The following is a 14,413-nucleotide window of genomic DNA, read 5'->3' as shown; positions in this document are numbered from 1 at the left end:
CAGTTCAGTTCATCTGCCTGCTTGTTTTTTGTACTGAGAATTCAGTAAAGGAACTGCTTATAAAATCAGTTATACATAAATGATTTTTTAATACAAATAGAATTAGGGCTAATAAAGGAAGAAGATGTATACATTCACAGTAACAACTAAAAAGATAAAATACCTGGGAGAAATCTACTTGAAAAAAATTTTAAAACTCTACTGAGGGATAGGACAGAAAATTTGAATCAATTCAGATTTTTTTTTAACATTTTTAATTTCTTTAATGATGTATCTATTTTATTTATTTATTTTTGGCCGCATTGGGTCTTTGTTGCTGTGTATGGGCATTCTCTAGTTGCGGTGAGTGGGGGCTACTCTTCTTTGTGGTGCACGGGCTTCTCATTGCGGTGGCTTCTCTTGTTGTGGAGCATGGGCTCTAGGTGCACGGGCTTCAGTAATTGTGGTTCGCGGGCTCTAGAGCGCAAGCTCAATAGTTGTGTCACACAGGCTTAGTGGCTCTATGGCACGTGGGATCTTCTGGACCAGGGCTCGAACCCGCGTCCCCTGTATTGGCAGGTGGATTCTTAACCACTGTGCCACTAGGGAAGCCCTCAGCTCAAATTTGTAATACGGAAGATGTGATATAAAGCTGTCATTTCACTATAGAAATATAATTGATTTTTCTTTATTGATCTAATATCTTGTGCCCTTGCTGAACTTGTTTATCAGTTCTCAGTGGCGGTGGCCTTGCTGAACTTGTTTATTTGTTCTCGTAGCTTTTTTGTGGATTCATTGGGAAATTTCTACATACAAGATCACATTGCTAGAGAGTGAAGACAGTTTTATTTCGTCTTTTCTAATCTGGATGCCATTACTTGATCGATTGATTGCTTGGTTGGTTGGTTGATTGATTGATTTTGCCTGCTCTATTTTACTAGCTAGAACCTTTAGTACAATCTTGAATAGAAGTGGTGAAAATGGACATCCTGATTTTTAGGAGGAAAGCATTCAGTGTTTAACCAGTAAGCATGATGTTAGTTTTTAGTTGTTTTTTTTTTTTGTGGATACCTTTTATCAGTTTGAGGAAGTTCTCTTCTAGTCTTAGTTTGTTGAGATTTTTTTATCATGAGTAAGTGTTGAATTTTTTCAAATTCTTCTTTGTTTATTGAGATAACCATGTGGTTTTTGTCCTTTAGTCTCTTAATATGGTGTATTACATTAATTGATTTTCAGATGTTAAACCACCATTGCCTTCATGGGGTAAATATTACTTGGTCTTGGTGTATATATATGCCTTTTTTTTTATCTGTTGCTAGATTCAGTTTACTAATATTTTGTAAGGATATTGTATCTATGTTTATGAGAGACATTGGAGTATAGTTTTCATGTCATGTCTTTATATCAAAGAAACTCTAGCTTTATAGATTGAGTTGCAAAATGTACCCTCTTCCTCTGATTTGTGAAGGAGTTTGTGAAGGATTGGTATTGCCCCCTTAAATATTTGATGGAATTCATCAGTGAGGCCATTTCTTTGTGGGAAGATTTTAAATACTAACTCAGTTTGTTATGTTCAGATATTTCTGTTTCCTCTTTAATTAGTTTATGTGTCAGTAATATATGTCTTTTTAGGAATTTCATAAAAGTTGTTTAATTTGTTGGCATATATCTGTTTATAATATTCCTTCCCGTATAATTCTTTTAATTTTTGTGAGGTCAGTGGTAATATCCCTTCTTTCATTCCTAATTTTGGTAATTTGTGTTTTTTCTCTTTGTTGTTGGTTAGTCTTCCTAAAAGTTTGTAAATTTTTCGGATCTTTTTAAAAAAAACAAGTTATTCTCTACCTGTTTTGTATTTTATTTATTTTTGCTCTAAATTTTCAATATATTTTTCAGCTTGCTTTAGGGTTTAGTTTGCTCTTTTTCTTTTTAAAAATATTTTAATTAATTAATTGATTATTTATGGCTGCGTTGAGTCTTAGTTGCAGCATGTGGGATCTTCGTTGAGGCGTGCGGGATCTTTCCTTGTGGTGTGCGGGCTTCTCTCTAGTTGTGGTGTGCAGGTTTTTTCTCTTCTCTAGTTGTGGCACGCAGGCTCCAGGACATGTGAGCTCTGTAGTTGTGGCGTGTGGGCTCCGGAGTGTGTGGGCTTTGTAGTTTGCTGCATGCGGGCTTTCCAGTTGAGGTGTGTGAGCTCAGTAGTTGTTGCACACGGGCTTAGCTGCCCTGCAGCATGTGGGAACCTAGTTCCCCTGACCAGGGATTGAACCCACGTCCCCTATATTGGAAGGTGGATTCTTTACCACTGGACCACCAGGGAAGTCCCCTAGTTTACTCCTTTTCTGATTTATTAAAGTGGAGGCTCATGTCATTGATTTGAGACTCCTCTTTTTTTCAGTATACTTAAAGTTATATTTAAAGTACTGCTCGAGCTGCATCCCATTGATTTTGATGTGTTTGTTTTTGTTTTCATTCAGTTAATAATACTCTCTAACATCTCTTTTCTTTTAATTTCTTTTTTGACCCATATGTTATTCAAAATTGTGAAGTTTAATTTCCAAACACTTGAGAATTTTCCAGTTTCTAACTTAGTTGATATCTACTTTAATTGTGTTATGGTTGGAGAACATACTTTGTATGACTTCAGTCCTTTTACATTTATGAGACTTGTTTAATGGCCTAGCATTTGGTCTGTGCTGGAGAGTGTGTACCTGACAACAATATGTATTCTGTCGTTTGCTGGAGTTTTCTATATGCCAACTAGGTATAGTTGGTTGAGAGTGTGGTTCAGGTTTTCTATATGTTTGTTAATTTGCTGTATAGTTATTCTGTCACTTATTTAGAATGGGGTATTGAAATCTCCAATGCTAATTGTTGAATTTTCTATTTTTCTTTTTAATAATGTTAGTTGTTTTATTTTTTTAGGGCTCTTCATTATTTTAGGGTTTATAATTATTATAATATTTTCCTAATTTATTGACTGTCATTTTGAAATATCTTTCTTCATCTCCAGTAATATTTGTCTTAAAGTCTGTTTTGTCTAATACTAATATAACCGTGCCATCTGTCTTACGATTACTCTTTCCATAGTATATATATCCTTGTTCCGCATCTTTTTACTTTGTCTTGAATTTAAAGTGTGTCCCTTTTTTGTTTTTGTTTTTTTTGCGGTACACGGGCCTCTCACTGTTGTGGCCTCTCCCGTTGCGGAGCACAGGCTCCGGATGCACAGGCTCAGTGGCCATGGCTCATGGGCCCAGCCGCTCCGCGGCATGTGGGATCTTCCCAGACCGGGGCATGAACCCATGTCCCCTGCATTGGCAGGCGGACTCTCAACCACTGCGCCACCAGGGAAGCCGTAAAGTGTGTCTCTTGTTGACAGCACATAGTTGAATCTTGTTTTTGTCCAATCTGGCAGTCTCTGCCTTTCTATTGGGCTGTTTAGACATTCATATTTAATTATGGACATGGTTGGATTTACATTTGCCATTTTGCCATTTGTTTTATATATGTCTCTTATGGTTTTTGTTTCTCTGTGCTTCCTTTGCTGCCTTCTTTTGTGTTAAATGTTTTTTAGTGTGCCATATTAATTACTCTATTGATGTCTTTTCTAAATATAATTTAAGATATTTTCTTTGTGATTGCTATGGTGTTTACATTATACATTTTAACAGTTTGCTTAATATTAACACTAAGTCAGTATCAGGAACTTTGCTCCAGTATAGCTCCATTTTCTCCTTCCTCTATTGTGCCACAACTCATATATATATATATATATATATATATATATAACATTCATATATGCTACAAACCCAGCAATACAGTGTTGTAACCATTGCTTTATAGATTCTTATATTTTTTAAAGATGTTAAGAGAAGAAATGAAAAAAATGTATTTTATAGAGTTTTTTAGTTTAACCCACATATTTACCATTTCTGGTGTTCTTTTCTTCCTGTGTATTTAAGTCTCGTGTCATTTCCTTTCAACTTGATGGACTTCCCTTAGTATTTCTTGTATGACAGGTCTGCAAAAAATTCTCTCAGTCTTTGTTCATCTGAGACTATGTTTATTATGCCTTCATTTTTGAAGGGTAGTTTTGCTGCCTTCTTGCTTGACAGGTTTTTTCTTTCAGCACTTTGAGAATGTGATCCCGCTGTCTTCTGGCCTCTGTTGTTTCTGATTGAAAGTCAGCTGTTAATCGTATTGTGGTTCCCTGCACATGCTGAGTAATTTTTCTCTTTATGCTTGCATGATTTTCTCCTTGTGTTTGTTTTTAACAGTTTGGCTATGATGTGTCTAGGTGTGTCTCTTTGTAATTATTCTCCATGAGATTCATTGAACTTCTAAGACTCATAGATTTGATTTCTTCTAAAAAATCAAATTTGGAAAATTTTCTGGTGGTGTTTTATTAAAAAAAATTATTTTCCCTGCCCCTTCTCTCCTCTGGAACTCCAGAAATGTTGATAAGTTGTTCTCTGAGGCTCTGTTCAGTTTTCTTCAATTTTTTTTCCTCACTGTTCTTCAGATTGGATAGTTTCTACTGATATATCTTCAAGGTCATCTATTTTCTTCTGCCATCTTGAATCCTGTAGTAGATTTTTTGTTTTAGTTATTATACTTTTCAACTTCAGAATTTCCATGTGGTTCTTTTACATAAATTCTGTACCCTTATTGAGAATTTCTTATCTGTTGATTTTCATAATTAAAAAAAGTTAAAGATGGGTTCTTTTTTAACATGTCTATAATAGATGTTTTGAAATCTTTGCTTAAACCAACATCTGGGGATGCTCAGAAACTGTTTGTTGTGATTGCTATTTTTCATTAATGTGGGTCACATTTTTCTTTTCTTTCTTTCTTTCTTTTTTTTGGTATACCTTATAATTTGTTGTTGAAAACTGGGCATTTTAGATGACATATTGGAGTAATTTCAGATTGTGACTCCCTCCCTACCTGCCCAGGTTATTGTTACTGTTGTCATTTTGCTATTTATTTATATATGATACAATCCTAGTGAAAAAAAATGTTTTTTTTGAGCAAGAGTTCATCTGCAAAAGTAGACATGTGTGAATATGCAGGAAAATTCTGAAATGAAAGGATACTGAGGGGTAAATAGTTCCATCAGAATTTAAACTTTAAAAAAATATGGATACAGTGTTGAAATGTTTTAAAAAGTGAATGTATTATACTTTCTGAAGTACAAGGATGGACTTATTACTGGTATGTTTTAGGTGAGAAAGACTATTCTTCTTGCCTTTGCACCACTGTAAAAACTGATATAAAATCATAAGGTGTGTCATATCATCTGGTCTCCAAGCTTTCTGTGGAGGAGTAAATACAAATTATTCTTAATAGGTAGGAATGTAGTATTTTTAAAAACCTCTATGGTAGGAAACTCCATAAACTCTTTAGTCTGCTACTGGGTTCAGAAATATTCACTGACAGGAAATTTTCTTCCTGTGTATAGCTTATGTTTTTCATTTTAATTTTTGGGGGTATGGAACATAGTCTCCCTATGATTATTCCCATTTTTGTCAGCTTTTCTAGTCAAAGATGACCTTGGTGATCATATTTCTGTAGGTATTTAGTATGATTTTACAACTGTAATCCTTTCTACTGTGAATACATGTACATTCTGTACAGGACTAGTTCTGTTTGTTATTTTTAAGGCCTAGAATTGTGTTTGTTTCTCTCTTCACTTCATAGCCTTTGCAAAGCAGATAAAAATAGTGTTATTAAGTGAGTTTTTAATCACTGATTTCTCTTTTGTAAACGTGTAGGTCTATAACCTTCTGAATTTCCTTCAATATCCCATGTCTCTGAAGTTGTACACTCCAGATCTAGGCAAATTGTTCTTTACAAGGCCAGGGTTATTTCACAGTTACTACTTATCACTATTGTATTTTCCCAGTTTCAGATTTAAAAAGAAATCATTGCACTGGTTATTCAGGCATAGCTTACTATTTACAAAGAGTGCTCACTTCATTATGCATACCAGTTTGTCCATGTTATATTTATACAGTATTTTTTTCTCAGTAAGTAATGTGTTTTGTTTGTTGTGTTTTATTTTTATTTTTTTTGTAGGAATTGGATGGCATAAATGATTGAAGTGGTATTGAGGGTCTCTGAAGCCTATGAAAGGTAGAAACTCAACCATGATTTCTTTTTCAACTCTACAGCATTCCCTTCCTTGAAGTCTTCATTTTTACGTTAGTCTCAGGTAACTTCAATACTTATTTTTCATAATCATGAATAAGTAAAATTTTCAAATATGAAACCTTTTTTTTGGCTGCTAGAATTTCATGTTAAGTTTGTATAATAGTTTCTTTATGTTGTAGTATTTATATCTGGAAGAAACTTGGGATTTAATATTTTTTCTTGAGAAAACAGTGTTAAGAGAAAATTGATGAGTAATGATATAGCTTTGGGTTTTAAGTTTAGCCCAAGAAAATATGTGTAGCTTACTATGTAATCTTAGGTGAAATCTAAGTGGAAAGGTTTTTCCTTCTTTAACCCTTTTCTTCAGCAGGGTTTATTGCATTTTTCACTCACCTGTCATAAACGCATACATACCCACATTAAATTTTCCAGGATTTCCAGGGAAACTGTTTTCATATGTGGGAAAATTAGACCTATTAATCAAATTTAATGGTGTTTGACATATAATTTTTTAAATGTGAAAAAGCATATGTTACTGTACCTTTGTACATATTGTATGTTTTCCTATGCTAATATAAGGAAGCAGTCATGTAGATAATTTTAATAATCATTTATATTAAGTATTAGTTATTCTATCTTGTGGTCCAAGAGGGTTACCATCATGTCTGCCAACAGAAAGAGGGAAAAGGGAAGAACATTTCTTTTCCTTTTAGGAGAGTTGTGTATATCATTTTTACTTATGTCCCGTTGGCTTTAACTGTTACATGACCACAACCAACTTCATGGGAGGCTGGAAAATGAGTCTTACCTAGGTCATTGTGTGTCTTACTTAATATTTTATTATTGGGCAAGAAGGAGAGAACAGAATCTGGGGGGATAGCTAGTTGTCTGTCACATTAGGGTTTGTCAGATTTACTTTCCATTTATCTAGTTGGACTAACATTAAAATATAAGTTTTAAATATTAAGACATATTAACTCTTGGCCTGTGACAGTGCTTTGGAAATTGTTTTGAGTTCTGAGACAATTTTAGTTTTGTGAATAGTCATCATGGTTCTTTGATTAAATACTGCTGTCTTGATGTCATAAGGTGGAATAAGGTCTTAGAAGTTAAAAGTGACTTTTGAGATAATTCCTCATTTTGTGTCACTGCCATTAGGTTGAAATGGTTTGTTTAACATTTTAGAGTCTTAAGGCAAGGATGAGGGGCTTGGGTGAGGGGATCTTTTTAGCTGCACATAAAGCTAAATGATGTGTAACTCGTTCCTTCTAACTCTAAAAAATCTATTATTCTAAATGTTTAGATCTCATCAGAACAACTTATTCCCAAAGACATTATATACTTTATATTTTTGTAGATGAAAAATATTTCATTGTAATTACATTATATGGTTCTTGGTCTGTTGTAAATACTGTATTTTGAAACAAGTATCAAATATTGTATGTTTCTATTAGAGAATTTATTAAAGGGTTGGAAATTAGTTGTCAGTTTTCCATCATATTTTATGTCAATATCAACATATATTAACCTAGGTACCTTTTTTTTTGAGACTTGAGATAACAGTTTTGGTAAATTTTGTATACTTGTATCGAGTATTTATATTAGGCCTATTGATTTAACTTTATTAGAAAATGGTTATAAGACATTTTCGGTGTTTTTGGCATTGAAGGCGATGAACGCATTTTTAGTTTTATTGTACTTCACAAATAGGGTTTGTATTGTGAAGTGAGAGCATTTATCCGATGTTTAAAAATTAAAATTTTGATTTAAATAGTTAACACTTTTCTGTTTTGAAATGAGTCTTGGTTATTACATAGTACATATTAAAAATAGCTTAGTGTGTAGGGAAGTTTAAGAAGTATTTTTAATGTTTCTTTTATTATACAAAACTGTAGAAAATTTATAGGTTCCTAATAAAGTATTTTTAATACAAATGTTTGAATTGTTGGTATTGGCATAAAATGAGATGGATGAAACAACTAGATCTAGCAGAATGTAGGGTTCTGTTTTGCTTGGATCTTTTTTCCCTTTTCCCTTTCCCTCTCCTTTTAAAGATAAAATATAGCTGTTTCTCAACAAACAGTTGCCATAAATTTGATGTCTTACCATTTCTAAATACCACTAATTTCTTGTTGTTACATTGTTTTAGAAGACTGGTGATGAGTATTTGGAATGGAGAATATGCTTAGATTCTGCTTTATTTGAGCGGGGCATTGGGCATATAGAGATGCCTGTTAACTTTGGCTTAAATATTTATAAATTATTTTTCTGTGGTTAAAAAAGGATCACAGGTTTTTATTTAGTTGTCATATTGTGTAAAGTGATTTATCTTAGTCTGTAAATTCTCTTATTAAACATCTTTTATTGTTGCTAGCACTAATAAAAAAGGCCTTTTTGTCTAGTTGCCATTATTGTAGATGATGCTCCTATTAGGATGTTTTGAATAGTAACAATTAAAAGTCAAAGGGCAGAGTTTACAAAATATGCTTTATAGATGCAAAATGGTAGTTATACAAAGGTGTATCTGAAGGGGTTTCTGAGTGTAGAGTATCCCTAGATAAGAGCTAGATTTTGTTTCTAAATTAGAGATGAAGCAGTTTTTGCTTAGATCAAAACTATACTTTTGAAGGATGAGAGGCAATAGAAAACTTCTGAGGAATGACAAATGGCAGATTGTTAAATCCATTTTGATCATGGGTTTCTTTGTAATACCAATTTGATCTTGAGGCTGATTGATACTTGTATTTCTAATGCTGATATTTGTAAGGTGTAATTTCTCACTGACTACATGGGTTAGAAATATTAATATCCAAATTAATGTAACTGGCATCCTCCAGACAGCAAGGAGTTTGTTGAAAATACTTTGAATCAGAAGTAATTTGTGAAATCTAGCTTTTTTTTTTTTTTAATCTGTTTCAGGTTCCTTTGAGTACTTCTCTTTAGCCTGTGAGTGAAGTTTCTTTATAGGTTGAATGGGTTCTGATACAAGGCAGGGTATTGATTTGGGAGAAGACTTTGAGTTGGAAAGTACTCTTTTTATAGAAAAGAATGATGTTTAGGTTCCTAAGCTTGCCAACTATAATAATCTGTTTTGACTCATTTAGTTGAAGTTTTACATTATTCAATAAATGTTGATGGAAAATAATATTACAGCCCAACTCAGTAAATAAAACAGAAAAACAGTATCTTTAAGTGAGATATATTTTTTTCACACTTGAATGCAGATTCAGTTAAAGGTGATAAAGTGGCAGATCAATATTCATGTACATTCTGAAGGGGAGAGTAGGTGCTTTCAAGAATATTAGAGGATTATGGCACAAGCCTTCAAATCTGTTTTCACTTTAAAACTTACAGCCCTCTTTTCTTTGATACAGGTATATCTTTAGCATAGCTCCTACATTTATCAGCCGTATTTAGGATTATTTTTTTTGATTTCCAAGTGAAAATGGGAAAGTAAAGGAAAAAGAAAGAGAGATTTTCCTAAAGTAACTTGGTAAAGGTTTGAAGAAAGAATGGAAGGATTAAGGGGGTATATGTGAACCCATGAAAAAAGAACGAGGAGAAATTTACTGAGCTGTGAATAATAGGTAGAAGTGGAATTTAGGAATTGTGGAAGGTGTCTATGCATGCTGAAGGAGAAAAGGGATTCTGTGTCACACAGAATTCTCGCATGGTAGCCATGCGATGGTAGCCAACTAAGGATTGCTTTACCAAGCCAAGCAGTGGTGACAGCGTGGCTTCAGAGTGGGTGGGTGAGAAGAGAATGAGTTCAACGAGTTCTTAGTGTCCAGGGCCTTTTCAAGACGGAGGTAGTACGGTATGGTAAAAAGTGCATTAAACGAGGTAAGTCTGTTTTCAAATCCCAGTTTACATGCTAGCTTTGTGACTTTGGGTAAACGCCAGTTTCTTCGTCTGTTAAATGAGGATATACTATTACTGTCTTGAGTGTTACTGTAAATATTAAGTGAAGTAACATATCAGTGTGCCCAGCATAGTGTCTTACATCTGGTAGATCCTCAACACATGTTAGTTGTCTTTCTTCTCCAGGTTATGATAATCTCTGAATTTTATAATATAGACTCAAACCTATTAATAAATTTGGAAAGACATTTTCCTTATTAATTGCATAGAATTCCCATACTCATACTCAGTAAGCACTTTTAAATTGAATTCCCATAATTTATAGAATTTTTAAGTTGAATTCCCATTTTAATTTATAGAATTCCCATAAAAAAACGCAGTAAGCATTGTATAGTTGATTAAAAATGAGTAGTAGTAGGGCTTCCCTGGTGGCGCAGTGGTTGAGAGTCCGCCTGCCGATGCAGGGGACACGGGTTCGTGCCCCGGTCCGGGAGGATCCCACATGCCGCAGAGCGGCTGGGCCCGTTGAGCCATGGCTGCTGAGCCTGCGCGTCCGGAGCCTGTGCTCCGCAACGGGAGAGGCCACAACAGTGAGAGGCCCGCGTGCCGAAGAAAATTTAAAAAATGAGTAGTAATGCCCAACTTGTTCATATATTATGCTTCTGTTAACTTTGTCCTCTGAAAATATGAAAAAGCCCTGACTCAAAGCTTATTTACTCTATTTCAACTTATACAGATCTATAAAGCATAGTTTCGAATTGCTTGCACACAGTTGATTAGAAGCATTAAATTAGAAGGTCCAACAAGAAGAGTCAACTATCTTTTCTGGAAGGCAGGAGAAAGTGATGGCTGATAATTTATATTCTCTTTAAGTACCGCATTGCCATTAGGCTTAAATGACTAGGGATTTCTTAATCGGCTGCAGTTTGGATTACTTTTACACAGCTGAACCAAACATTTTTCAGTACGAAAGGATGGTGGGGGTGTGTGTGGGAGAGGGAGAATTGAATGGAGCAGAAAGCTGAATGTGGTCCCCTCAATATTCCTTTTACTATACCTTCTAGCTTCTCTGGCAGAGGGATGGAGATGAGGGAAGAACAAAACTTGGAAGGGGGAAAAGAATGCAGCATTTGAAATAATCTGCTAAAGGGGGCTTTCAGAGAAATTGGCCTAAAGTGGGCCCCTTCCTTCCCTCCCTCTCTTACTAAGTTCTAGTTTTTAGCAATCTCTGTTCTGGGTAACTCCAGAAGGAGTGCCATCTTACCTTTAGCTGAATTAGTTCTAGAACATCATTGTCTGCCCTGTCTTGGATCATAACAGCTCTGCGGTTTTATATTCTTTGTCAGCTGCCCAAGCTTCCTTCAGTTGCAGAATAATGGGTCATTTACAAGGAGCTCAGGGCGGCTTATTGCTTATTACTCCACCTAGTCCTGCTTTTTCCCCATTTGACAGAGGCTCCTGGGAATGCAGATTAGTTGTTTATTTTGTTTTTTCTTCCAGAGCAGCCTTTCATGTAAGTGACATGACTTAAGCATTCCTTCTTTCTTTCTCCTGTGTAATATTCCTGACACCTGAATTTCCATGAATTGTATAGACATTTGGGTCAAAAAACAGTTGGCTTTTTGAAGGTTTAGCAGGAAGAGACATTTAAATATTCACATGTTAGTGCAGATTGATAACATCAGTTTCCTTTCTTTACACTCAGCTGATCCTTCCTGAAAATATTGAAATTAGAGAAGGAAAGTAGCCTGTGTTAACTTTTGAGCATGGGACCTTTTGCTGTATTGGGTTTTTGAATATGCAGAGAAGCACATAAGAGCTTTGACATAGATCATGTAGGAGTTACAAGGGGGAAAGTTAAAGATAGTAAGTGCATATAAGAGAGCTTCAAGGACAATAAAAAACATACTTTTTTCTTTATCATTTTTCTTAGGGTAGCTTTGTCCTTTTCCCATTTACCATGGGCTTAGTGAAATGAACTTTTTTTGTTTGAGAGCCTTGTTTATTTCCTGTCCAGCTTACTCTGCCCAGACGCTGGTTGAGGTGTGTGATACAAGTGGGGCTCACTTATTTGTCTATGTATCTTCTTCTTGATTTTTTTTTCCCACTTAATATATCTTGGAAAACTTTTTACCCAGCACATATAACTACCTCATTCACTTTAATGGCTGTGTGTATTCCAGTGTATGGTTGAATCATAATTAATTTAACAAGTCTTCTATTATTGGATGCTTAGGTTGTTTCCAGTCTTTTTCCATTAAAAGGTCGCACCAGACATCCTTGTACATACATCTTTGGTTAATTTTTATGATTAAGCACATACATAGGATTGTATATACTCCTGGCAGTGAGGTTGCTGGCTCAGTGGTACATACAGTTTTCATTCTGGCAGATTTTCCAAAACTAACTTTAAAACCTTGTCAAAGCAGTGTTCATTGATATTGAAATCTGTGTTGAAATCTTTGTATTTTCTGGTATTTAAGGGAAATTGTCTCAAGAACAGTTTTTAGGCTAGCCAGTAATTTGAAATATATGGCTTAATTTGGGATCATAGGAATAAGAAACCATATGTAACGAAGAGCGATTCCTTTTTCTGTATATATGGCCTGTTTTCGAGAAAATTTTTGAGGAGGTCAAGGTTGCCTTCATTAACAGTATTTCCACTTCCTGTTTTATTTACTACCTGTATATTGAGGTGTGGTATCTTCCTGTTCCAAATCCCTCATTCTGGCACTTTTTTGCAAACCTGCCTTTTTCCCCCCAGATATTCTCTCTCTCCAAAGTACTTTGACTTCCTCAGTACTTACTGTTTCAGCCTGATGTTAGAGATAAGGTTAGTTAAAAAAAAATTATGTTTTTATGTTTATTTTAATAGGCATATTACATATTGACACAGTATTATAGGTATAGTTTTAAATAGTATACATGTATTAGGATATGATAAATTTTAAAAAATTGATGAGGTGCATGACAAAAAACATTGGAGATGAGGACCACTACTTTAGTGAAATATAGACCTTGCATTGGGTTAGTAAGCCAGTTTCAACTTCAGCTAATTTTTTTAAAAAAGTTCTGTCCTAGGTCAGTTTGTCTAATGTCTTTTATTAATGTCTTCTTTTAATAACTACTTCTTTTACTTCTCCCGTATTCTTTAAAAACTCCCAAGGGTGTGGGTTTTTTTTTGTTTTTTAATAATGATGTATGTGGCAATAGCAGATGTCACAGCAATAAAGGGTGGCTTTGTGTATATATACGTCCCTTTTAAGTTGGGGGCTTTCCAAATCCTTTAGGAAAACAATAAACAGATTAGAAGAATATAATTGATTTGGTAAGGATTTCCAAAGATATAAGCAAATTTTAACCCTAAGAGACTTAAATTTCACTTAGTTGTGGGATCGTTTATTCTCTAGAAATGTGATAAATAGAATATTTGAAGAGGACAGTTATTTGGTGATATGTTTTAAATGTTTGTCCTTTAGACTACTTAAAGATTTTGGAAAGAGAAATTAGATTCTTGTTCCTTTGTCCCATATGTATTCTGGACTTAACCATACTACCTGGTACCAGGGAAGACAAAGTTAGCAAGTATGAATTATATTTTTATTTACTTTGCTGTTTATATGAGCTGTTTTTTGAGCTGTACATTTAAGTAAAGTTTTCTCCCTAGATGATAACCTTAGTAAATGAAAGAGTATTTAAATTTCAATAGTGTATTTGAATTTAACTGATCATTTATTTTACCTCTGAAAGCTATGATCAAAGTAGTAACCATTACTACCTGATTGATTTGGGAAAGAGGTGACTAAACTGAAACATAGTTAATGCATTTACTAATTGTGGGCCCATCATGTTGGGGGAGTGTGTGTGTTTATTTTGCACAATCTGTTAAAAAACAAATAGTACCAATGTTCTGAAATTCTTTGAGATGAAGTTTCTTTGGATTTCATGATTATTGTTATGCTAGTTCCTCAAGTAACACAATGGAGTGCGAATTTACAGCAATGAAAGTTAGAAGACTTAATATTGCCTGTTTTTTCTATAATAATGGAAAAAATAAGATAATGTAATAAGATAATGTAATTATTTAATAGTATCTAGTTCTTATCATGACCTCTTAAATTTATTTAATCATGTGCAACTATTTAAGAATATATTAGTAATGAAAATACTGCTTTTTCCATTTTAACAAATTTAAAAGCATTTGAAAGAATAAAATTTTATTATAGAAAGTTTTCAAATTAGAGATAAATGTAAATATGAAAAAAGCCTGGTAATTTCACCACCCAGTGGTAATATTAATATTGTTAGCATTTTCAATAAATCTGTGTACAAACACATATTTATACACACATTTCCCTTAATATCAGGCTTTTAACCCAAATTTTCAAGTATTTTTCAAGAATATTTTTTGACTGTA

The 14,413-nt window shown here is 34.1% G+C and overlaps 1 protein-coding gene across 6 annotated transcripts in view; it reads left to right on the top strand.

The window, feature by feature from the left end:
• The window catches only part of ZNF148 (zinc finger protein 148), a 130,581-nt gene that overhangs the window by 33,700 nt on the left and 82,468 nt on the right, over nucleotides 1–14,413 (top strand). For all 6 annotated transcript variants that reach the window (XM_027107047.1, XM_027107079.1, XM_027107072.1 and 3 more), the window contains one exon: nucleotides 6,061–6,196. The gene's annotated coding sequence lies outside the window, so the exon portion shown is untranslated. The remainder of the gene's footprint in view (nucleotides 1–6,060; nucleotides 6,197–14,413) is intronic.

The sequence above is a fragment of the Aethalodelphis obliquidens genome, unplaced genomic scaffold (assembly GCF_003676395.1).
Source record: "Aethalodelphis obliquidens isolate GAN/ISIS:26980383/991018 unplaced genomic scaffold, ASM367639v1 scaffold1, whole genome shotgun sequence".
In the NCBI taxonomy this organism is placed as follows: domain Eukaryota; kingdom Metazoa; phylum Chordata; class Mammalia; order Artiodactyla; family Delphinidae; genus Aethalodelphis; species Aethalodelphis obliquidens.
This window is presented reverse-complemented; position numbering and strand designations above follow the sequence as displayed.